The sequence below is a fragment of the Aulonocara sp. 'chitande type north' Nkhata Bay genome, linkage group LG3 (assembly GCF_057382095.1).
Source record: "Aulonocara sp. 'chitande type north' Nkhata Bay isolate Kocher_YH1m ecotype deep benthic linkage group LG3, A_spYH_male_GT1.1, whole genome shotgun sequence".
Classification (NCBI taxonomy): Eukaryota; Metazoa; Chordata; class Actinopteri; order Cichliformes; family Cichlidae; genus Aulonocara; species Aulonocara sp. 'chitande type north' Nkhata Bay.
The window spans coordinates 49,561,904-49,585,852 of record NC_141346.1 but is presented as its reverse complement, the minus strand read 5'-3'; the positions used below and the strand labels follow the sequence as shown (position 1 = coordinate 49,585,852).

At 38.9% G+C, this 23,949-nt stretch overlaps 2 long non-coding RNA genes across 2 annotated transcripts; one reads left to right on the top strand and one right to left on the bottom strand.

Moving 5' to 3' along the window:
* The first annotated feature begins 407 nt into the window (after nt 1-407).
* On the top strand, nt 408-21,720 carry LOC147336011 (uncharacterized). Its single transcript, XR_015127382.1, has 3 exons — nt 408-1,115; nt 21,464-21,517; nt 21,681-21,720. It is a non-coding gene; the product is annotated as an uncharacterized LOC147336011 (long non-coding RNA).
* On the bottom strand, nt 10,002-11,015 carry LOC147336012 (uncharacterized). The gene is made up of 3 exons (XR_015128622.1): nt 10,976-11,015; nt 10,690-10,838; nt 10,002-10,585 (listed from the first exon to the last, which is right to left on the bottom strand). It is a non-coding gene; the product is annotated as an uncharacterized LOC147336012 (long non-coding RNA).
* Nucleotides 21,721-23,949: the final 2,229 nt, after the last annotated feature.

Below are 23,949 nucleotides of genomic sequence, written 5' to 3'. Positions count from 1 at the left end.
TACCTGACCCATTTACAAATGATGTAAAGATAAACAAAATTGTTCAGTTTTAAAATATATTTAAAGATTGCATTTAGAATTTAGTGCACTCTGCAGTGCTTCACTTTTTTTCTCCTCATGTTGTCATTAAGGCATTTGCATCTGTCTCACAGCGACACTGTGCATGTTCCTGTAAAGACAAACAGGCAAATGAAGTTATTTGTAAAACAAATATGAAAGCCTGAGCTTCAAAGTTAAGCTAAGATGAAAGTTTTACTGCATCTACACACATACAAACACAGTGCAACACACCTGCAAACAACCCACCCAAAAACACACACAAAAGATCTGAGCACTATTTTACCACAGACACTGGAAGACACTGTTCCCAGTTTAAGGAACTGCACTGCACTGGTTTGAATCATATCTATCTGACAAATTTCAGTTTGTAAATGTAAGTTGGGAGTCTGCTTCATGTACAAAAGTTAGTCATTGAGTTTCAAAGAATTCTGTGCTGGGAACAATTCTGTTCACATTAAACTTGTTTCCCTTAGGCAGTACTGTAAGAAAACACTGCATACATTTTCATCGCTACACAGAAGATAACCAGCTATATATATATCAAGGTAAGTATATGACACAAATCATTTAGTTTCAATATTGGCAGGATCAGGGAAATATCTGTGAAACAAAAGTGAAAGCTGAGTTACAACAATAAGCTCAGGTAAGTGTGACTGTTTCTGCACACCAGGAAACCAGGAAACAAACACACAGCAGCGTTAAGCTGAGCAAAAGGGGAGGTGGAAAAATAAGTATGTGTGTAAAAGGACATTGTGATGTGACATTTTAGATTCAGTTCTATTTTAATTATTTCCTTTGTGATGCAATGTAATGCACTCTTTTTTCTTTTTTCTTTTTTTTTTTGAAATAACTCCGCTGGAATTTAAAGATGTTCAGCTGGAGTTTGTACATTTCCCATTCAACTCTTCATGCTTTACAATGTACATTTTCTTCTTAGAGACAGAACAGCGATGGCAGCAGTGACTGTTTCCAGCACCACCAAAGGCCTGTTCCTCATGTTCACCCTGCTGTGTCTGGTTTGTCTTTCAAGTGCCCTGGTAGACAAGGACCAACTGGTACATTCAACATAGATGAGAACCAACTGGTAAAGTGATTTTTTTTTCTTAACCTTCAGAAATTTTGAGAGTCACTACAAATGCAGTTGCTGTTTTAATCTTTTCCTTATGTCTCTCATTAATATCAACACTCTGACTTCTTAGACTGTAAGCTTTAGTTTATGCACAACCAAAGTTGTAGAAGCCATCACTCCAAATGTCTTATGATAACAAGAAAAAAAAAAACATTTCACTACACGGCCTCATATATTTCTTCTGCGACTTCTTCTGAATTCTTTTTCTGCTGGTTTGAAACCGATAAACCATAAAAAGGAGGATTTAGTCATTTTATTTGCATCATGCAGCTTCAATCCTGTGTCAGTAAGATTGTACAGTACAGCATAATATCTGAGAAATGCTGGTCTAATTATGACCCAATTATGGTCAAATGAATTAGAGACTAACAATGTCTTCTATGTGAGAATGTCTCATGCTGACAGACCTGCAAACTGTTTTTCAGACTACTTGTAGCTGTCCTCGTATGTCAGATAATACATTTATATTTATGTCACACCTCTGTCTGCTTTCTCATTTGTATAATCCTTACTTACATTCTGATTAGATAATTTCAGTTTGTAAATTATCAGATTACATAATTGGAATACCATTCATCCATCCTCTTCCTCTTATCCAATTCAGGGTTGCACCAGGGTTTGAGCCCTAACAACAGCTAGAATAAAAGGCTTCTTTCCAACCTGAGCTGTTTCAGATGCTTTTTAAAATTCTGAGCTCTGACCTCAGTGTAAGGTGGCTGTGTCCTCACTGTGGCTGCTTCTTGAAAGCACTTCTGCTTCTTGTGTCCCCCCCCCCCTCCCCCCAGTGTTGACCTCTTCCCCTTAATATCATTCACTGTACCTTAGGAACAACAGAGGACAAACACTTGTCTTCCTTTAACCCTTTCACATATGAATTATGACAACCTCAATCAATTTTTTTTTCTTAAGTATTTTTATTCATCTTTAGGCATGAAAACAAGATTTTTGAACTTTTTTTTAACATGTACTTTTCAAAGAGTTTTTTACATGTCCACTTAGGTGGACAACACTGGCTGACCAGTGGGTGGCAGGGTATGGAGTGACACATCAGTGTCCAATGTAGTGGTTTATGTGCAAGTATACTGTCAATAGAAAATTGTACTTAGTAGTCAGTATAATCTTTTAATAATATAAGTTTACTTGTGGTAGGATACTGCATGTAATCATTTGTGTTTAGAAGTATATAGTTGGTGGTATATTGAAAGAATGTCTCATCCTAGGAGGTCTGTAACATTCCAGGGTGTTCTGGCATTCACCCCCACATCCTAGGAGCATGGGAAAGGTCGTACCTTCTTTTATTGTTTTACGGTAGGATAAACGTAGCTGTGTCAGTTTTAGTCTAAGTGCCTTTTATACATTTAGATGAACTGTTGGATTTTCCAGACCAGCAGGTTTAGGGAAGTCGTTTATGGGGTCACACTTTGGCACACACACACACACACACACACACACACACACACACACACACACACACACACAATACATATACACATCCACATTCCAATGTAAGGAACAAACACCCACTGATGTATAAATAAAGACCAGGGCAGTCACAGAGTCAGTCACAGAGCTGCGAGTCTCAGAGCCCTCACTCTCAGTGCGAGTGCTCTGTGCTGCCCTTGTATACAAGTAAAACTGTGTTTCTCCTCTCTGATTCTCAACTGAAAAAGTGTTTAAGAATACATCTCTTGACATATACCATCAACACTGACACAAATACAAGAAAACAGCCTTTGAATAGCTGTCTACTGTAGTGACTGCTATGTGTGAAAGGGTTAAGAAGTACATTCATAAAGAGGTAATCTATGGAAACACACTGGTTCACCCTCTGGTAGAGAAATCAGTCTCTCTGAAACATTTCCATAAACGAACGTATGGGGAATGAATGAAATGAGCTTTTAAGGTGAAACCAGTCCCACAGTGATGAATGAAACTTCTCTGGATTCTTCTGTGGAAGAAACTGCCAGATACCATCCTGGAAAATGTTTAACAAATACAAGACCACTATGTAAATGACAGTTATGTTAAAAGCACATATTAAGTATTGTTGCTCACCTTTGTTTCTAATAATGTCACTTTTTTTAAAAATCGTATCCTGTCAGCTCTCATGGGTGAAATTTGTCTTCGAGGGTCTGGGAGCAGAAAAAACTTTTAAGGACCTTTGATTTCTAATTCAGTTCTTCTTTAAACTATTAAGGATGAAGCAACAATGCTCCTCTGAAATCTGTGTTAAACAACAACAAACTTAAATTACATATTTATTATAGATGCATTGAAGCTAATCAGGATATTTACTGTGAATCTGCGAATAATCATTTTACTCGTAACTTAATTAACTAGCAAATGAATTAGTCATGAAGAAGCTAATATTTGCAGTTAATAAAAGGACAGGTAATGTTTTGTTGCAGGGAGAGAGTGCGAACAGTTGTCTGTGTACATGTGTTAGCCCTGCAACAGACTGGTGACCAGACTCTTGTCGATTGTAATGGAGTCAACTGGATCTGCTCTCCCTGCCCAGTGCATGAACCCACCGCAGGGAAAGCAAATTCTGCTGGGGAAACCAGTGAGAGTAGATTCTGGAGTCTTTCCATGCTCTTCTTAGTGATCCTCAATCTGAATGAGTCATAACAACCTTCAGAACAAACTAGCAGTAGTAAAAGGCCACTACAGGCCGATATCTATTGGCTGATTTCCACTAATAACACCCATTACCCACTGTTGGGCTGGACAGAGGTAAAATAGCAGGAAAGTGAGTAAATATATAGATAAAAATAAAATGAAGAAATATTTGATTATCTAAATACTTTGGACATATAAACAAATATCTAAAAATGGATTAATGATTCCATCATTTATGCTTGACCTGAAGGACTTATGATCAAAACATAGGAAGCAAAAAACCCTGTCATCATCTTTGTTGTCAGTAAATAGGGGATTATGATACAGTTTCTACATATATCATCTCTGATTTTTTTCGTTTTTACTTTAGGGTTTGACAAAGGAAGCACAAGAAAAATTCTTTACATAGCACATTTATTTAGAATGCATAGAAACGTATAATGTCTAAATAAAAGAATCACTGGCCAAGATCAGTAAAACAAAAGAACTCCCCAGTTTACTACAACTTTGTGCCAAATTAATATAAAGAAGTCACATATGTATAACTTGAATGTAATGTATGTTTTTATGATTTAGAAACAACAAAAAATGGTTTTCATAAAAACTAAATATGCGCAAACTAGAACAGACATAGAGACAGAAATGTAAGCAGTTCAATTTGTTGTTTCTTCTACAGTTTTATGAAGCTCCCCATCACACCCAGTTTCTTTCCTGTTCTCTATTCTTGTAGCAAAGTCATCTTCTTGTCCATGTAAGTTCGGAAGTTCTTCATAAAGTGCAAACCAACCTTAATTACTTCCTTCACTGGTGGATAATGAGCTAACATATTCAGTTCTGACTGATGAATGTATTTCTCAAAAAATTCATCCAATACTGTTGCTGCCATTTTGAACTCGTCCCCTCCCTGAATGAGAAAAATAAACATTTTAGCACAAATGATATAACATTTCATTCCATTTGTTGTCCATTTGCAGTGTATCAGATGCCTGAAGGTATGCTGATGTTACTGTAGGCTTCGAGTTATTAGTTTTATGAATTAAAGACTTTCTCAGTTAACATGTGAGTAACTTTGAGACTGACAGACCCACCTTCAGCGTTTCCTCTTGTTTTACAGCGCTGCTTAGGGTTTCCTGGAATAGTTCCTGAATATTATCCAGAAAAAAACAGAGCATGGTGAGTGTGACGGCTGCTGAAGAACACAATGAAAACGACAGCAAAAGAAGAGCATTCTTACAGGAAGAGATTATTTATGTCAAACTAATGAACAAAGGTTATTAAATATTAATTTACCATTTGATCCTTGTGGGTCAGTGAACTTGAAAGATCAAATAGTTTTGTGATTGTTTCCTTTCTATATTTGTCTTCTGCCTAACAGAAAAAAATAAGAACATTTAAATTTACCATATTATTCTACATTGTATGTAATGCAATCAATCACTTTAGATGGTGTAAAGTAAAATGGATTTGTTAAGGTATTTTTTAAACTCTTCATTTCTGCCTACACACAGCAGATTTTAAAACTTAGAGACTGACTGACCCACCTTCCATCTCTCTGCTTCTTTTATTGCTTTCTTCACCTGCTCAAGCATCATCTGTGTGACCCATTGCAAATAAAGAAAAAAATTCAGCAGCTAATGAGCTTGTGATGACTTAGACCAGGGGTCGGCAACCTGCGGCTCTTTTGTCCTTATACTGCGGCTCCGGGTGGTTTGGGAAAATAAATTAGAAGTATTTAGCTGAAGTGTATGTTAATTGTATTTAGTTCTTTTTTTTTAACTTGTAGTTCTAAATTGGAAGATTATTGTGATATTAAAATATAAAAATAAAATTAGATTTTATTATTTTTCATCGCTCAAAATAAGCGTCACACTCGCGGAAGCCGGTGTACCCGCCGAAACGTCGTGCATTTATCGAGACTTTCAACCCCAGGAAGGCCAATTATGGATCTTCGGATCCACATTATGTCAGCAACTATTCTTCACCGTGAACTATGTTAAAAACAAACACCGCCCACACCTCACAGATGACAGCTTACAGTCCTCCGTAAAGATGAAAGTGACCTCGTACAGCCCTGATTTGCAGACGCTGTGTGCGGAGGTTGAGGAGCAGAAATTCCATTGTAAACATATCACGACAAACCTGCTGCTTTTCAGCATCTCTTTATTGACCACTTTTCACACACGATTGCTGTACGCATACAGCCAGCTGTAGCTTTTCAGCTCACAGCCCGACAACACAAGAGCAAAGAGAGCACAGACTTTTAAGGTGGCAAGCCGTGATTGCGGGTGCCGCTCAGGTGCGTCCGCCTCCCCTGCAGCGGCGCTGCAGACCACGCCCCGCCACACACATTAACCAGGTAAAATACATATTTAGGCATAATTTTGCAAATATCTATTTTCCATTTTTTAGCAGCATAGTGTTTTTTTTTCCAATTATTTTTTAAAAGTCAGGTCAAGGCTCCAAAAGCCCAAAGGCGATATAAGGGTGGCGGCTCACAACAGTTTTTGTTTGCTACATGGATCATTTTAGTCCAGCTGGGTGTCTTTCCTTTTGTTATATTTCTTTAAGAGTTCAAAATGTGTTAATTACATAAATAAAATGTCATTTTCTCTGTAGCACTTCATGGATTTCATAAGCAACACGCCTTAGTTGTTCACACAAAGCATAAAGGTAAAAAACAATATATACAGTGTTATCTTCATTTTAGATGTCAAAAAGTATTTGCGGCTCCCACTGTTTTCTTTTGCGTGGAAATGGATCTTTGGGTGTTAAAGGTTGCTGACCCCTGACTTAGACTGTATATATACAAATAAGTGTGTAATTGTTGAATCATAAATGGGAATTCAGCAAAAATTAATTCATCACCTGGTCTTGGGTATAGAGGGAACTTGCGACTGAAACAAGACACAGCAGAGAGAAGATGAGTAATAAGCCTTTGTTGGCTAAAGCTGGTCCCCTGGTATTGGAAAAGGCTGCTGCTGCCATCGCTCTTAGAACTGGAACAAACTCCCTGCTTAAAAAAGTTGAGATGTCATAGACATTTGGAGTTAATAAGTAACTGAATATATATATATATATATATATATATATATATATATATATATATATATAGAGAGAGAGAGAGAGAGAGAGAGAGAGAGAGAGAGAGTCAACATGCTTTTCCACGTTGATTTAAACTTATTCTGTAAATATTAATCAAAATAAATCATATTTTTGTGCATGATGACTCCTCTTACCTGCTGTGCGAACGTAAGAAGAGCTGCTGTACCATACAGGTGGAGAATGAAACTATAATGAGATAACATGCCACAGATGCTTTATATACAGTGCCTCTTAACTCATTTGCATCTTATGAATGTGAGCAGCCCTTTCACTTTTGTTTTCATGAAAGTAGTGTTTGTCTAGTCCTGTTTATAGGAATAGAAGCCCATCAGTTATTGTTATGAAATAACATATTGTAAAGACACGTTTTTCTACTTGATACTCTACCAGTGAGCTTTTAGGTTGACATCGCGACATGGGCGGTTGCCCAGGGCGGCATCGTGGTGGGGGCGGCATCATGGCATCGTCAAAAAAAAGTTGCTGCCACCCATGTTGCCCTGACATCATAAGAACAACCCCAGGTTTCTCTTCAGCACTGTAGCCAGGCTGACAAAAAGTCAGAGCTCTTTTGAGCCAACCATCCCTTTAACGTTAACTAGTAATGACTTCATGAACTTCTTCACAAATAAAATTTTTATGATTAGAGAAAAAATTACCAATAATCATCCCGCAGATGTAATATTATCTACAGCTACTCTTAGTACCATTGATGTTAAGTTAGACTCTTTTTCTCCAATTGATCTTTCCGAGTTAACTTCAATAATTACTTCCTCCAAACCATCAACGTGTCTTTTAGACCCCATTCCTACAAAACTGCTCAAAGAAATCCTGCCATTAATTAATTCTTCGATCTTAAATATGATCAACCTATCTCTAATAATTGGCTATGTACCACAGGCCTTCAAGCTAGCTGTAGTTAAACCTTTACTCAAAAAGCATCTCTAGACCCAGCAGTCTTAGCTAAATATAGGCCAATCTCCAACCTTCCTTTCATATCAAAACTCCTTGAAAGAGTAGTTGTCAAACAGCTAACAGACCATCTGCAGAGGAATGGCTTCTTTGAAGAGTTTCAGTCAGGTTTCAGAGCTCATCACAGCACAGAAACAGCTTTAGTGAAGGTTACAAATGATCTTCTTATGGCCTCTGACAGTGGACTCATCTCTGTGCTTGTCCTGCTAGACCTTAGCGCAGCATTCGATACTGTCGACCATAATATCCTATTAGAGCGATTAGAACATGCTGTAGGTATTACAGGTACTGCGCTGCAGTGGTTTGTATCATATTTATCTAATAGACTCCAATTTGTGCATGTAAATGGAGAGTCCTCTTCACACACTGAGGTTAATTATGGAGTTCCACAGGGTTCAGTGCTAGGACCAATTCTGTTTACATTATACATGCTTCCCTTAGGCAGTATCATCACAAGACAGCATACATTTTCACTGCTATCCAGATGACACCCAGCTCTATCTGTCCATGAAGCCAGGTAACACACACCAATTAGTTAAACTGCAGGAATGTCTTAAAGACATAAAGGCCTGGATGGCCGCTAACTTTCTGCTTCTTAATTCAGATAAAACTGAGGTTATTGTACTCGGCCCTGAAAAGCTTAGAAATATGGTATCTAACCAGATTCTTACTCTGGATGGCATTACCTTGGCCTCCAGTAACACGGTGAGGAACCTTGGAGTCATTTTTGACCAGGACATGTCCTTCAACGCACATATTAAACAAATATGTAAGACTGTGTTCTTCCATTTGCGCAACATCTCTAAAATTAGAAATATCCTGTCTCAGAGTGACGCTGAAAAACTAGTTCATGCATTTATTACTTCCAGGCTGGACGACTGTAATTCATTATTATCAGGATGTCCAAAAAACTCACTGAAAAGCCTTCAGCTAATCCAAAATGCTGCAGCAAGAGTCCTGACAGGGACTAGAAAGAGAGAGCATATTTCTCCTGTATTGGCTTCCCTTCATTGGCTTCCTGTTAAATCCAGAATTGAATTCAAAATCCTGCTGCTCACATACAAGGTCTTAAATAATCAGGCCCCATCTTATCTTAATGACCTTGTAGTACCATATCACCCTATTAGAGCACTTCGCTCTCGCTCTGCAGGCCTACTTGTTGTTCCTAGAGTATTTAAAAGTAGAATGGGAGGGAGAGCCTTCAGTTTTCAGGCCCCTCTTCTGTGGAACCAGCTTCCAGTTTGGATTCAGGAGACAGACACTATCTCTACTTTCAAGATTAGGCTTAAAACTTTCCTTTTTGCTAAAGCATATAGTTAGGGCTGGACCAGGTGACCCTGAATCCTCCCTTAGTTATGCTGCAATACACGTAGGCTGCCGGGGATTCCCATGATGCATTGAGTTTTTCCTTTCCAGTCACCTTTCTCACTCACTATGTGTTAATAGACCTCTCTGCATTGAATCATATCTGTTATTAACCTCTGTCTCTCTTCCACAGCATGTCTTTATCCTGTCTTCCTTCTCTCATCCCAAGCGGTCACAGCAGATGGTCCCGCCCCTCCCTGAGCCTGGTTCTGCCAGAAGTTTCTTCCTGTTAAAAGGGAGTTTTTTCTTCCCACTGTCGCCAAAGTGCTTGCTCATAGGGGGTCATATGATTGTTGAGTTTTTCTCTGTATCTATGAAGCGCCTTGAGCTGACTTTTGTTGTAATTTGGCGCTATATAAATAAAATTGAATTGAATTGAATTGAATCATGCCAGCGCATTTGGGGGATTGCATGGTCATTGATCGGTTTTCTATTGCCCATGTGCGGGTAGTAAAGGCGCCCTCTGTTTGCGAAGTGCGCCTGCTGCTTGCCACACAGGGAGGAGAGGGGCAGGGGTTTTCTGGCTTGCTGGAGCAGCATCTTCAGCTCGCAAAATAAAACAATGATGAACAAATATCAGTCATATTTGTCTAATATAGATGTCTATACTAATAATTTGTTCTGTTCCCTGGTCAAATGATATCTGGTCCAAACAGGTTAATATTGTGGTTTGATGTACATTGAAGACCTTTATCAAATTATATCACCACTTGAAGCAAACATCTTTGTATGCAGGAATTTATTGGTTCATGGATGGTACATTACCAATACAGACACTTGTATAACTAATACACATAAGAAGACATCACTAGAATCCAATACAAAGACAAAAATGCAAAATCTGTTTGCAAAACATGGGAATGATATTTGTCTTTTACTGTCAACATGTCATGCCAGTATTGCAGACGGCACCTCTGTGTTTAAAAAACAACGTAAGTTGACAAAACATGATGTTGCAGAGTTTCAGCAAAGAAAACAAATCACAATTCAGTAATGGTAAAAGCAAAACAAATACATGTCCCATCCAACAACAAAAAACAATGATGCTAAAGTCTAAAGCATAGCTAAATGCTCTGCTTAAAATGTATTTATTTTAAAGAAGTTAGACAGAAACGTTTAAAGTTCATTCCATTGAGTTTTAGGTTGTCCTTCATTTCTTTCAAATTCTTTTTCCTTTCTTTCTAACAGCATCTTGGATTTCTCAATGAAGTGAATCAAGTTATTTGTGAAATCCATCAGTGGTGGAAAATCCTCTGAAAATGATGATGTCTTTATTAGTTCCTGGATGGACTGAAGAAACTGTAGTTTTTCATCAGCTTCTCCTAAGGTGGCCTTGATTTTCTGAAATTTGAAAAAACAGGATGCATCAGTTGCCTAAGAACTACATATTAACAACTGTAAGTGAAGGAAAAAGTTATAGTAACTTATAGTGACTTTAATTTTACATTCAAATATTCCTCAGTTGTCTGTGAATTTGCCTCATAAACCAGGGACAGCAGCAAGAAGATGATTACAGCTTTGGTGTTTCTGACACCAGTCAGTCCTCTGCTTTTGGAGACGCCTGCTGCTGCCATCACTGGTGAAATAAAAACTTCTGGAGAGAAAATGACAGTAAATAAATGAAATGATGAATGAAGAATTAAATCTATGTTTCCTGTTTTATGTTATTAATATATTGTATAAAACGTATTAACTATAAACCATCTTATGATGCAGTTTTGCTGATCTTACCTGCCTGCTGAAAGGAGAAAGAGCGGCTGCACGGTACAGGTGTAGACTGAAAACACAATGGATTCAAACACTACAAATACTTTAAGTGAGCTGTGCTTTCTCTTTCATTTCACAGATGTAATATGATCCACTTTATGGAAATTAAGTCCCATCAGACTGTTAAACAATTGAAGAATATTCCATATATTAACAGCAGCCACGACAGAAGCATGTGGCAGAAAAGGGAGGAGTTTAGGCATGTTACTCACTGTAACGTTTGTGTACATGAACAGAAAAAGCTAGATGGTTTTCCTGGGATTATTTTACAAACTGCCCTGAGACTGGGTTTGCTTAACACATGGACTGCTTATAAAGACAAAGAAATGTTTTTTTACACATTGTAAAAGACTATACAAATGAACAGAAAGCAAATGTAATCCAGTGTTAGAGCCAGCATCACTTTTGTTAAAAATGAGACCAGTTCATATTCCACTTTTCCAATAATTCCAGTTTTCAGTTATTCATTTAATATTCAAATAATCTTTATCATATGATCAATAGTATATCTTAACACTAAAATAGACACTACATATATTGCAACATTAGCATGAAGTAATATATTTATAACCTGGTAACTATCTATGGAGATACTAGTGTTCATAATGTGATGCAAACACTGAAAACAAAAGTATAAGAAGTAGAAGTTTTTGCATCTATTTGTTTCTGTGTTTCTCACATGTTATCATTTGATAATGATTGCATGTGTTGTAGGTTTGCACACTGCCAATTTAAGCAGTCAGCCACAGCTGTCGTCTTTTCTTGTGAATTTCACAGTTTGTAAAAATAGGTATTTATTACAACTTTAATGTCTTTATTCACAGACAATGATTCTTCAGATATCCTTTAAAATAGTTCATTTTACTAATTGTACTTGACAAAGAAATGTACATCTTTGGTGGTTGATGTTTTCATAAAAATCATAGATTTAGTCTACAATATTCCTGTGCTTTTAGTCCGGTAGCATTAAAGGGAACTTGACCAGATAGTTCATTATCCTCATCACCTCATTGAGGTATAACTAGAAAACATAGACTGGCCCTTTTATTTCAGAATGGCAATGAAGGAAAGGATATATAAAACATAGAGTATATTAACGAGTTAGTCAAAAGCAGCTAAACAGCTGATTGATATTCTCTCCTTTGTGGGTTATAGAATTTAAATTTGGTGAGTCAGTAAACAATGGACACCAATCAGCCACAGATGCCGTACTTCCTTCTGGGAAAAAAGGCAAAACTAAAAGCAAAGGATAACAGTTTTATTAACAATTTTTATTCACATTAAAGTATTTTATATAAATCAATAATAACTATCAACTACTTCACACACAAAATCCCATCATCATTGGTTTGTACTTGCATTACAATTTTTTTATAATGAAGATAATGATAAAAAAAAAACTTGACAAGTTATTTTTTCAGGTCAAACACAAGTTTACAGTTAGCTTTATTCAGCAATTTAAAATATCAAGGCCACTCTCAAGGCAAAAACTGAAACTGAAACTGCACGGTATAAAGGAGAAGATTTACAAACACAATACACACAATATAAGAGACGGATGTAGACTAATGTGTTACAATTCATCTTTATGTTTCTCTAGGTGTGTTAGCCGCTCCATCACAACATTTAGTTTCTCTTCATAGTCCTTGATTTCTCCAGCTGTCGTCTCAAGGTATTTGTCTATGTACTTCTTGGTGGCTTTCAGGAATGTTTTCAGGTCATTCATTAAATCCAACACTGGTGGAAAATCTCCCATTGTTGTATTTAGAGTTTCAGACAAAATGTCCATTAAGTGCATAAAATCATCATAGAATAGTGGAATATAGAATCTGTCTAACTTGAGATTATCCTGGAGGAGAAAATGAAACGAGACAAATGTGTAAAAACTACTTTTATATTCTTTTGGAGGGGGGGGGGGGGGGGGGGGGGGGCTTTGGTTGTTTAATAGATTTATAAATATTTATATTAGCAGTTATAGACATTCCACATTACTCATTCATGAGCACAACATGGACAGAGACAGACTCACCTTCCTTGTCACTGCTGCTTGTTGTAACTTCTGAATGTTTTCTTTCAGTTCTTCCTGCAAATCCAGATAGAGAATGTCCACAAGCAGCCATGTGAAACATGTGAAGGCAAACAGTGTAACAAAATAAAACTACAACTGGCAGATCAAAAAATATAGATAGAAATATATCACAATCATTTTACCAGTTGGTCCTTCTTTATCAGTGAACTTGAAAGGTTGACCAGAACCAACAGGGTGAAAATGATGAATAAACCCCTGATGGTTGTGACACCACTCACTCCTTTGCTTCTGGATAAGTTCACAGCTGCCATCACTGTTCTGGGAAAAAAACAAACAAAGCATAAAGTACATTTATAAATTTCCTTCTTAAATCTTTAAAGTGAAATGCTTTAATTTGAGTGGAAATGTTGTATAAAAATCTACCTGCAATATCCTCTTATAGTACAGTGTTGCTGGGGTTTTTCCACCTGCTACAGGGGAACTGATGAATGATAATACAAAGGGCTCACACCACAAAATGCTTTATATGCTTCTAGTGTCCCCTCCCCCCTTCCCCATGACACAGCTTACCTGTGCGTGACTTGGCTTGTCTGTGGGTGTGTCTGTGTGCCTATGTTCTCTAGAAGTGGTAATATTCACTTTTGTTTTACAGGAAAACGCGAACTTCATTTCCACAAAGTTTAGCGCATGCAATGCCGTTATTTACCTTGAATTCTTAATAAAATGCTTCACATTCCTTAAATCTGTCTTTTGTTATTTTCTTTTATATGCACAGTGGGTTTGTCAAGGTTTTAATTTTAACACTAGCCAAAGTCATGTTTTCCTGTTCAGTGTGAGTTTCTTGTCTATGGAACGCCAGGACTGCCATAATGAATTAATTAAATACACCATTAAATAATAAATTAAATGTGGCAATAATTAATTAAAATTGGAATTAATTAATTAAATAAATAGTTATGATATATGTAATTAATTAATTATTGACACATTTAATTAATTATTTATGTATTTCACATTTTAATTAATTATTGACACATTTAATTAATTAATTATTGACATATTTAATTAATTATTTATGTATTTCACATTTTAATTAATTATTGACACATTTAATTAATTATTGACACATTTAATTAATTATTTAATGATATATTTATTTATTTCATTTTGGCAGTCCTGACGCCTGGCTCTCATCATGAAATAATTTTATCTGTCAGCCTCACCCATCAAACTCAGGGGGCGGGGTTAACGCTGATCGAGTCAAAACCATTGCTTTGGCCTGGTGGCCATTGTTTCTAGCACACAACAACCGGCATGTGGAAGCTAACAGAACTGAGCTTTGAAAAACCCTGTTTGTGTGTTACCAAATACCGTTTTAATATTTTTTTAGCCGAGAATGTAGTGGTTTAATCTTCATGTGTCTGGTCGGCTTGTCAAGATACAGCCTCTTTGCAAAAGTGCTTCGATGATTTCGGAGATGTCGTCCCAGTCTCACGGCAAAGCGTGGGATAGACCCGCTCGCCTCGCAAGCAATCCCACGGACAAAGCGCAGGCCCCGGTACACAGCTGTAGTAACCCCCGCTGACTTCTTTTACTGAGGTTATATTTATCGATGTTTTATTTCCTGATGTTCTTATGTGTCCTACGTGTTTCAGTCGCCAATTCTGAATTATAACTAACATTAAAAACATGTTTAAGGAGGAGAGAGAGCAAATAAATCTGTTTAACATCTGATCTTTGGGTTTTTGTTCAGTAATCAGCGTGACCTGTGTATAAACACATAAAAGAGATAACGTTGGTGTTTCCGTCATGTAGTAACTGCTGGCTTTAACTGTACAAAGGTTGTTTGACACTATGAAACACATACAGACTTCATGATGTTCGGCTAATATTTTTATTGTGAATATTAATCATGCTGACCTCGAGGTCAGCATATCCACGATATCCTCAGCTCCACGAGTTAACACAAAGTTTCCCAGCTGACTATCTAACTGCCAACTATTCCAGAGACGTGAAAATATACAGCATAAAGAAAAGTGTAAGAGACTCAGCAGCAGATTAGAATAACAGTTTGTGGCGTGAATAAGACACGGCGGGACCACGGAGCAACGTTCAGAGTCATCTTTATTTACATCTCACCACACCACAACACCCCCAAACCCCTCAGTCCCCGTGTTTTTAACTAGGCGGGCGTGATTAAGGATGCCGTGCAGGTGCGTCCGCCCTCCCTGCACGGCACCGCAGACCACGCCCCACCACATACCCCCATCGCCCGATTGAGGCCGGGGAGCCATCCGGCCGAACCTACTCCCCCACCGCCAGTGGGAGAGGGAATCAGCCCGGACAGCTGGCACCCCCAGGCCCCGGCCAAGCGACGGGGAGGTGCGAGTTCAGGCGGCCGCCCGCGAATCCAGCGGCGCAGGCAAAGCTGGTTCGGAAGTCGGACACGTGACAGGTGCACCCGGCGCGGCCGGCACAAGCGTGAGCCCCAGCTCACAGGTGGCTGGGCAGAGGTGTGGCGTGTACAGGCCTCTGGTGGTGGTGAGGCCGGTCTGGCGAGCACGGCGATCTCAAGCGTGGCGCCCGCCTCGCTCGCCAGTTCCACTCGAGCAAGCTCCCCTGGCACTGGGACCTCCAGCTCCTTGCGCGGCCCCTCCGTCACCGCTGTCGCTCCCTGCTGGAGCAGCCCATAGCGCGACTCCTCCGTCACTACTGCTCCCTCCGCCGCCACTCCCGGCTCGAGCAGCCCCTCGTGCAGCTCCTCTTTCTCCAACCGGCGCAGACCCTCGCGCACCTCGTCTGCCGCCTCCGGTTGGAGCGGCTCATCCACCACTCCCGGCAGGAGCAGCCCTTCACCTGGCTGTTCCCCCTCCTCCGGCAGGCGCAGATCCCCGCGCGCCTCGTCTGCCACCTCCGGCTGCTGAGGTGCCTCACGCGGCTCCTCCACCGCTTCACTGTCCTCGGGACACACCTGTGGGGGTGGCGCCCAGGCCCAGAGCAGCGCCGCCAGCTCCCCAATCCTTTCCAGGTGCCGCTCGGACTGGTCCTGCAGCTCTTCCTGCTGGCGACGCACCTCCGCCGCCTGCTCCCGCTGGGCGGCCGCCATTTCGGCCACCCTCTGGGCCAGCTCCTCCATTCCCTGGCTCCGATATGGACCCGCCGTGCTGCCTCCTGGGTTTCGGCACCAATGTGGCGTGAATAAGACACGGCGGGACCACGGAGCAACGTTCAGAGTCATCTTTATTTACATCTCACCACACCACAACACCCCCAAACCCCTCAGTCCCCGTGTTTTTAACTAGGCGGGCGTGATTAAGGATGCCGTGCAGGTGCGTCCGCCCTCCCTGCACGGCACCGCAGACCACGCCCCACCACACAGTTATACATTTAATAAATCACCAAATGAATCCAAGAAACGAGCAAACCTGTTCCGACAATTTGAATTTGTATTCCCTCAGCTGCAGACTCGCTGCTGTTTAAATGTTTGAAAAGGAAGATTAGATATAAAAAACGTCAAACATAGACTCAGTCTGCCTTCACATTTGATATGAGGCCAGCACGTATAGTGGCCTCAGCAGGCTATTACTGAAATACACGTGCTATATCATAAACTATGATATAAACAGGGAGGTCCTATTAACATGTTTAGTTTTAAAGGACACCTTCCTGCCTTTAGTCTCATTCATGAGCAGTATTCGTTTTCTTCTAACATCCAGAAGTCTGCACAATGTGTTTCATAGTTTGTAACAAGCCTTTGACAGGTAAACATAACATGACCGAAAAAGCAAAAAAAAAGAGAGAGAGAGAGAGAGAGAGTGTTGACATAAGAAGAGAAAATGCTCTCAATTATGGAGACAGGCAAATGGTTCATTTATGTTTGATGTGTGTTTATTCCTCCCTAAATATCGTCGGTGAAGTTTGCCATGCACGTCAGATTTTCCTGCGCATTTTTATACCTCTGCCAACAGAGAGAGAAAAAAATCACATTCTAACAGACAGCTGGTGCTTAGAATACAGTTGAATAACTATTAAAAAACAGATGATATTTAGATGATAGTTCAGTCTAACACATGTGCCAGTGAACCATTAAACGTCTGTGAAACTATGCAGTTATGAAACGTAACTTTAACCTCAGCCAAACCGATTTGCTCAGTTGTAAATAAAACAGCGAAGTAAACGTGACCCGACAGACAGAACCTGAGTGAATGAAGTCCAGCGTTTAACCACTGAGAGCTAAAACTCAGCTGAGGTTTGAAAGCTGTGTGCCAGTGATTGGACATCAGCCGCTGATGAAGCTGTTCGCCTATAAAGTGCTCTGTAAGGAAACGAGCTCCAGCAGCTCTGCGCTCGGGGAAAACACTATATTTACTTATCTTGTGCAGTTAAACTGTGACTATCACCAGGTAACTAGGCGTGTTTCTTGAATTAGCAGCAGGTGTTAAACAGCTGACAGATGAGGAGGAGGATGCATGCAGGTAAACTGAGGGTCTGTTAAGCTGATCGCTGGTTTCGTGAGAAAAATGTCAGCTCGTTCTTTATGTTACAGAAGCACAGAGACACAAGACCAGGCGGAAAGAGACGATCGTTCGGTGAAAATGAGAATCTGCGAATGCAACATGTGGAACACGGAGAGTGGAATATGTAAACAAACCGGTTAACGTAACCCCCTCGGTGCACTCTGCATGCTAACTGTTAGCAGAGCTAGTGAAATCTCTGAAAACATCTGAGCACTTTTGCAAACATGTTCTATGTTGACAACCTGACCAGACATACGGCGCGACATTCGCGGCTAAAACACTGTTAAAAGTGTAGCTGGTGACAGAAAAACGGCCTGTGATTTGATCTGCATTCTGGGATAACTGGCTGCCCCAAGTCTACACAAGCAATCGATTATCTAGGATCGACCTGTTTTGACTTACTTTGCACAGCAACCAATCAAATGTTAGAGAAGCTGCATGGGCAGCGTTAACCCCGCCCCCTGAGTTTGATGGGTGAGGCTGACAGATAAAATTATTTCATGACGAGAGCCAGGCGTCAGGACTGCCAAAATGAAATAAATAAATATATCATTAAATAATTAATTAAATGTGTCAATAATTAATTAAATGTGTCAATAATTAATTAAAATGTGAAATACATAAATAATTAATTAAATGTGTCAATAATTAATTAATTAAATGTGTCAATAATTAATTAAAATGTGAAATACATAAATAATTAATTAAATGTGTCAATAATTAATTAATTACATGTGTCATAACTATTTATTTAATTAATTAATTCCAATTTTAATTAATTATTGCCACATTTAATTAATTATTTAATGGTGTATTTAATTAATTCATTATGGCAGTCCTGGCGTTCCATACTTGTCTTCGTGGTTAGTAGTTATACATTGGATTTTCCCCTGTCTTTACTTTGATGGTCATCTTTTGTGTCTTCGGTTGACTTTTGTCTTCCCCTTGTGATTGTCTGCATTTATATCCATTTCCCCTCTTCCTATCTGTGTGTGTGTGTGTGTGTGTGTGTGTGTGTGTGTGTGTGTGTGTGTGTGTGTGTGTGTGTGTGTGTGTGTGTGTGTGTAAATAGCCCTGTTTTCCTCGCTTTTGTTTTTGTGAACTTATAGTAGCTCGCTCTAACAAATGTGATTTCATTTTTATTTGTTTAAATCATATCACCAGTGATTTCTGTCCTACCTTAATTTTCAGGAGAAATGTCTTCTTTAGATTCAATACCAAAGGTCAGTGTTCTGTTATATTTAATATAAAATGTGATTACTTTAAAAAGATATAATTCTTAAATATGCTCTAGTTGTGCAGCAATGCCTGCATGTGGGTGCACTGGCAAATTTAATGTCAGTTGGCCTTCGTCACCATGTACGTCCACATTTAGTGCAATTTATATTCTATCATAAGCGGTGCGAGGATGTACAAACCTGCTGACATTGGAGTTGTACAGAACGCACTGTGAGATCTGCACAGAGAAAGCAAAGGCCAGATGTGTTTTGTATTCATACCATCAGTGTGCAGTTGGCGCATTGTGTGCTTAGTAGATGATGGCTTGTGTGTACTGTTTGATACGGAAACACCATTTTTACGAAGGTGTGAAGAGTTAATCTAGCTGTGTTTGCTTTTGCAAGAGAACTACAATGTTTTGATTATTGGGTGACAGGTTTTCTTATTTGTGTGTAGAGTTTTGCAAAATTAGCCAATAGTTACAAAAAATGTGCTTAAGCAATCAGAAAAAACTGTAAGTGTCTTAGTAAGCCCTGACAAGGGAACCAGATGAACATATCAGGGTTTCACCAAATAATTAACTTTGCAACACATCACTCACACACACACACACACACACATACATGCAGTTTTATTTAATATACAGAATAAGAAATTTTAAAACTCCCTGCATCAACTGCAGTATAAAAGGCATTTTTTTCTCTTTTGGCAATGTCCTAAATATTATTCATGACCTACAATGTTTTTCTTCTGCATAACTTTATGCAGTTCTTTGCCCCTCATAATGTCACGGTGACACTCACTGATAAATAAAATACTTTCACTTCACAGAAAACTATGAAAATAACGCATGCACGCAAACCCACAAAAAAACAGAGTTGTGTAATCAAGCAGAGATGCCAGAAACCTGCACCTGCAGGGCTCTAGAGTGCGACCAATTTGGTCGCAAATGCGACCAAATTTTTCAGTGGTGCGACTAAAAAAAATATTTGGTTGCACCTGTGCGACCAAATGTTCGGGTAGCAAAAAAAAAAAATCTGCAACCTTCCCTGTGGTCAACAACAGACACACATTTTGCCCATATCGTGGACTAAACCAATCAGAGATAGTAAGGGGCGGGACCTCTCTGATTGCTCGTGGTCCAGTTGAAAGTGCAGGTGGAAGTGGGAGGTGAGTAGCTTGAATAAAGCGATATCAATTCATTAAATCCTGAATCGACTTTTAAACATAACTGTGTTTTGCCAGAAACGCCAGATTCTCAGATTAAAGCTCACAAAACCAGTTCAACAACAACCAAACAGCAAATGAGAGCAGGTACACGGACTCCACACAAAGACGTAAACACAGAGCGGACCCGACGCATCAGAATTAACTTTGTCTTTCTCGGCTTTCTCACCCGACGGCCCGCAGACGGACACGCTGTCGGAGCTTAGCGAATCTGATGCGTCCGGTCCGCGCTGTGTTTACGTCTTTTTGCGCTGATTCTGAGCTGCAGGTTTTGTCTCTCTCCAACCAAAATTCACCGAGCTGAATTTTGCCGTTTTGCTTCCACGACTATTAAAATCACACTCCATGCACAGCTAGCTCTCTCTGTACTTCAAGAACAGTTTCCCGTCTCCAATCTCTGTTTTCTGTATTATTCATTTGCTTATTACCCACCAGTCTACCGTTGTTTACAGCGCTGTGGCTGCTGTCTTTTTCTTTTCTTTTTTTCACTTAAATGACCTCGGACAAGAAAGCCTATTTTTTCTGTTGTTCAATACTGAAGAAATTTAAACTTTGTATGCAGAACATTGTAGAATATCTTTAAGGTTATCTGCTATAAAAAGCCAGACCAGGAAAATCTCCTTCATGTTTTTCTGTGTTTTATTCTCAGTTACTTTCACACAAAGGCATCTGCTGTGATGTTCACAATTCTGATGAAGTCAGTACTGATAAATGATCAGAATTATAATATTTCTGACTGTCTGAGGCTAAGTTGAATCGAATCGGGACTTTGAAAACCGGAAATCGAATGGATTATAGAAATCAGTGATGATACCCAGCCCTAGTGAGCAGCCTGGGCACGACAGAAGTGGATGTAGCTGTAATAGGAAAAGAACTATTGCTAACTTTTCTGTTAAGTTAAGGCCTGATCCTTCTGAAATTCATAGCCAGTGCTCTGACATGGTGTCATCAATCTTTGAATGCTGAAAAACCACAGTGTATCCAGAAAAACACATTATATTATATAAATTATTATAAAATTTGTGTGCGCCTAACTTTTGTGCCGGTACGCCTAACTTTTTAAAGTTAGGCGTACCGGTACGCCCATGGCAAAAAGTTAGTCTAGAGCCCTGACCTGTCAGTAACTGGTTGATTGAGTTGGAATGTCACGCACTCAGAAGACCTAAAAAATACTGTGACCACTGTGATTCACACACACATTCTCAACGGACAGTAGAATTGGGAAGAAAGAGACAGGTCTGAAGTAAAAGAGGAGGGAAACAAAAGACGAAGGCAGTCAACACTGAGTGTTGCCACGGCCATAAAAGCTCTTCCTTACAAAACCTTGTTTGTCATTGCCTGGGTTTTTCACCCAGCATTTTGGCCAGTATCTGGCCAATCCACCACCTTTCACTGTTCATACCGTTACCAAAACAAACAAACAAAGAAAAAATATAAACAATGTTTACTTTGGAATTTCAGGAAAAATTCAAAGAAAACTATCAGAAATCACACGAGCAGCTAGAAAAACTGAAGGTCGGTACATGTTTCTCACATACCTGTCAAACATTGTCTAAGAATACTGGTGCATTAGGAGCTGTAATAAGTGACTCGAGTACATGTATGACAAAATATAATGTGGCAAGAGTAAACTGAATTTGTGGAATGTTATGAAATTAATTAAATGTTCTCCCATCAGACTGAGTTCAAACAACAAGTGACTGAGATCAAACAACTAACGGACTTCAATACAGAGATGTTGAAGAAAATTGAGGCTTACATTGATAGGGTGAAAGAGCAGTTGGGAGGGGAAATAGAAGAAAATGTAAAGAAACTACAAAAACAGAATGAATTTATTGAATTCCTTGAGGAACTGCAAGCTGAATTGTAACTTCCGTCTCAGTGATTTCCTTTTTCTCTAATGTTGCATCTGTTTAGTTCCCTTATCATATAGTACTTGTTTAAGTTTGGTTTAACTTTTTTGAAGTGTCCCCCTTCTTTACAATTTTACATAAACTAGGATTTTACTGTTAGCTATCATTGCCCAGAGGATTTTATGTGTTAAAGATAATGTTCAGGGAATACATTTACAGAATTTCGATTTTTTTTCATTTTTTTTAATTTCTGCGGTGGAAAAAATGTTTGTATGACCTGACACATAATAAAAACATTAACCTGCTACTGCTACTGTTTGTTGTCAGAATATCTATCTCAAAATATACAACTTTTTTTGCCATATCCCCAGCAGTCAGCCACAAAAGTGGATTAACTAAAATTTACCTGACCCATTTACAAATGATGTAAAGATAAACAAAATTGTTCAGTTTTAAAATATATTTAAAGATTGCATTTAGAATTTAGTGCACTCTGCAGTGCTTCACTTTTTTTCTCCTCATGTTGTCATTAAGGCATTTGCATCTGTCTCACAGCGACACTGTGCATGTTCCTGTAAAGACAAACAGGCAAATGAAGTTATTTGTAAAACAAATATGAAAGCCTGAGCTTCAAAGTTAAGCTAAGATGAAAGTTTTACTGCATCTACACACATACAAACACAGTGCAACACACCTGCAAACAACCCACCCAAAAACACACACAAAAGATCTGAGCACTATTTTACCACAGACACTGGAAGACACTGTTCCCAGTTTAAGGAACTGCACTGCACTGGTTTGAATCATATCTATCTGACAAATTTCAGTTTGTAAATGTAAGTTGGGAGTCTGCTTCATGTACAAAAGTTAGTCATTGAGTTTCAAAGAATTCTGTGCTGGGAACAATTCTGTTCACATTAAACTTGTTTCCCTTAGGCAGTACTGTAAGAAAACACTGCATACATTTTCATCGCTACACAGAAGATAACCAGCTATATATATATCAAGGTAAGTATATGACACAAATCATTTAGTTTCAATATTGGCAGGATCAGGGAAATATCTGTGAAACAAAAGTGAAAGCTGAGTTACAACAATAAGCTCAGGTAAGTGTGACTGTTTCTGCACACCAGGAAACCAGGAAACAAACACACAGCAGCGTTAAGCTGAGCAAAAGGGGAGGTGGAAAAATAAGTATGTGTGTAAAAGGACATTGTGATGTGACATTTTAGATTCAGTTCTATTTTAATTATTTCCTTTGTGATGCAATGTAATGCACTGATTTTATACTCTTTTTTCTTTTTTCTTTTTTTTTTTGAAATAACTCCGCTGGAATTTAAAGATGTTCAGCTGGAGTTTGTACATTTCCCATTCAACTCTTCATGCTTTACAATGTACATTTTCTTCTTAGAGACAGAACAGCGATGGCAGCAGTGACTGTTTCCAGCACCACCAAAGGCCTGTTCCTCATGTTCACCCTGCTGTGTCTGGTTTGTCTTTCAAGTGCCCTGGTAGACAAGGACCAACTGGTACATTCAACATAGATGAGAACCAACTGGTAAAGTGATTTTTTTTTCTTAACCTTCAGAAATTTTGAGAGTCACTACAAATGCAGTTGCTGTTTTAATCTTTTCCTTATGTCTCTCATTAATATCAACACTCTGACTTCTTAGACTGTAAGCTTTAGTTTATGCACAACCAAAGTTGTAGAAGCCATCACTCCAAATGTCTTATGATAACAAGAAAAAAAAAAACATTTCACTACACGGCCTCATATATTTCTTCTGCGACTTCTTCTGAATTCTTTTTCTGCTGGTTTGAAACCGATAAACCATAAAAAGGAGGATTTAGTCATTTTATTTGCATCATGCAGCTTCAATCCTGTGTCAGTAAGATTGTACAGTACAGCATAATATCTGAGAAATGCTGGTCTAATTATGACCCAATTATGGTCAAATGAATTAGAGACTAACAATGTCTTCTATGTGAGAATGTCTCATGCTGACAGACCTGCAAACTGTTTTTCAGACTACTTGTAGCTGTCCTCGTATGTCAGATAATACATTTATATTTATGTCACACCTCTGTCTGCTT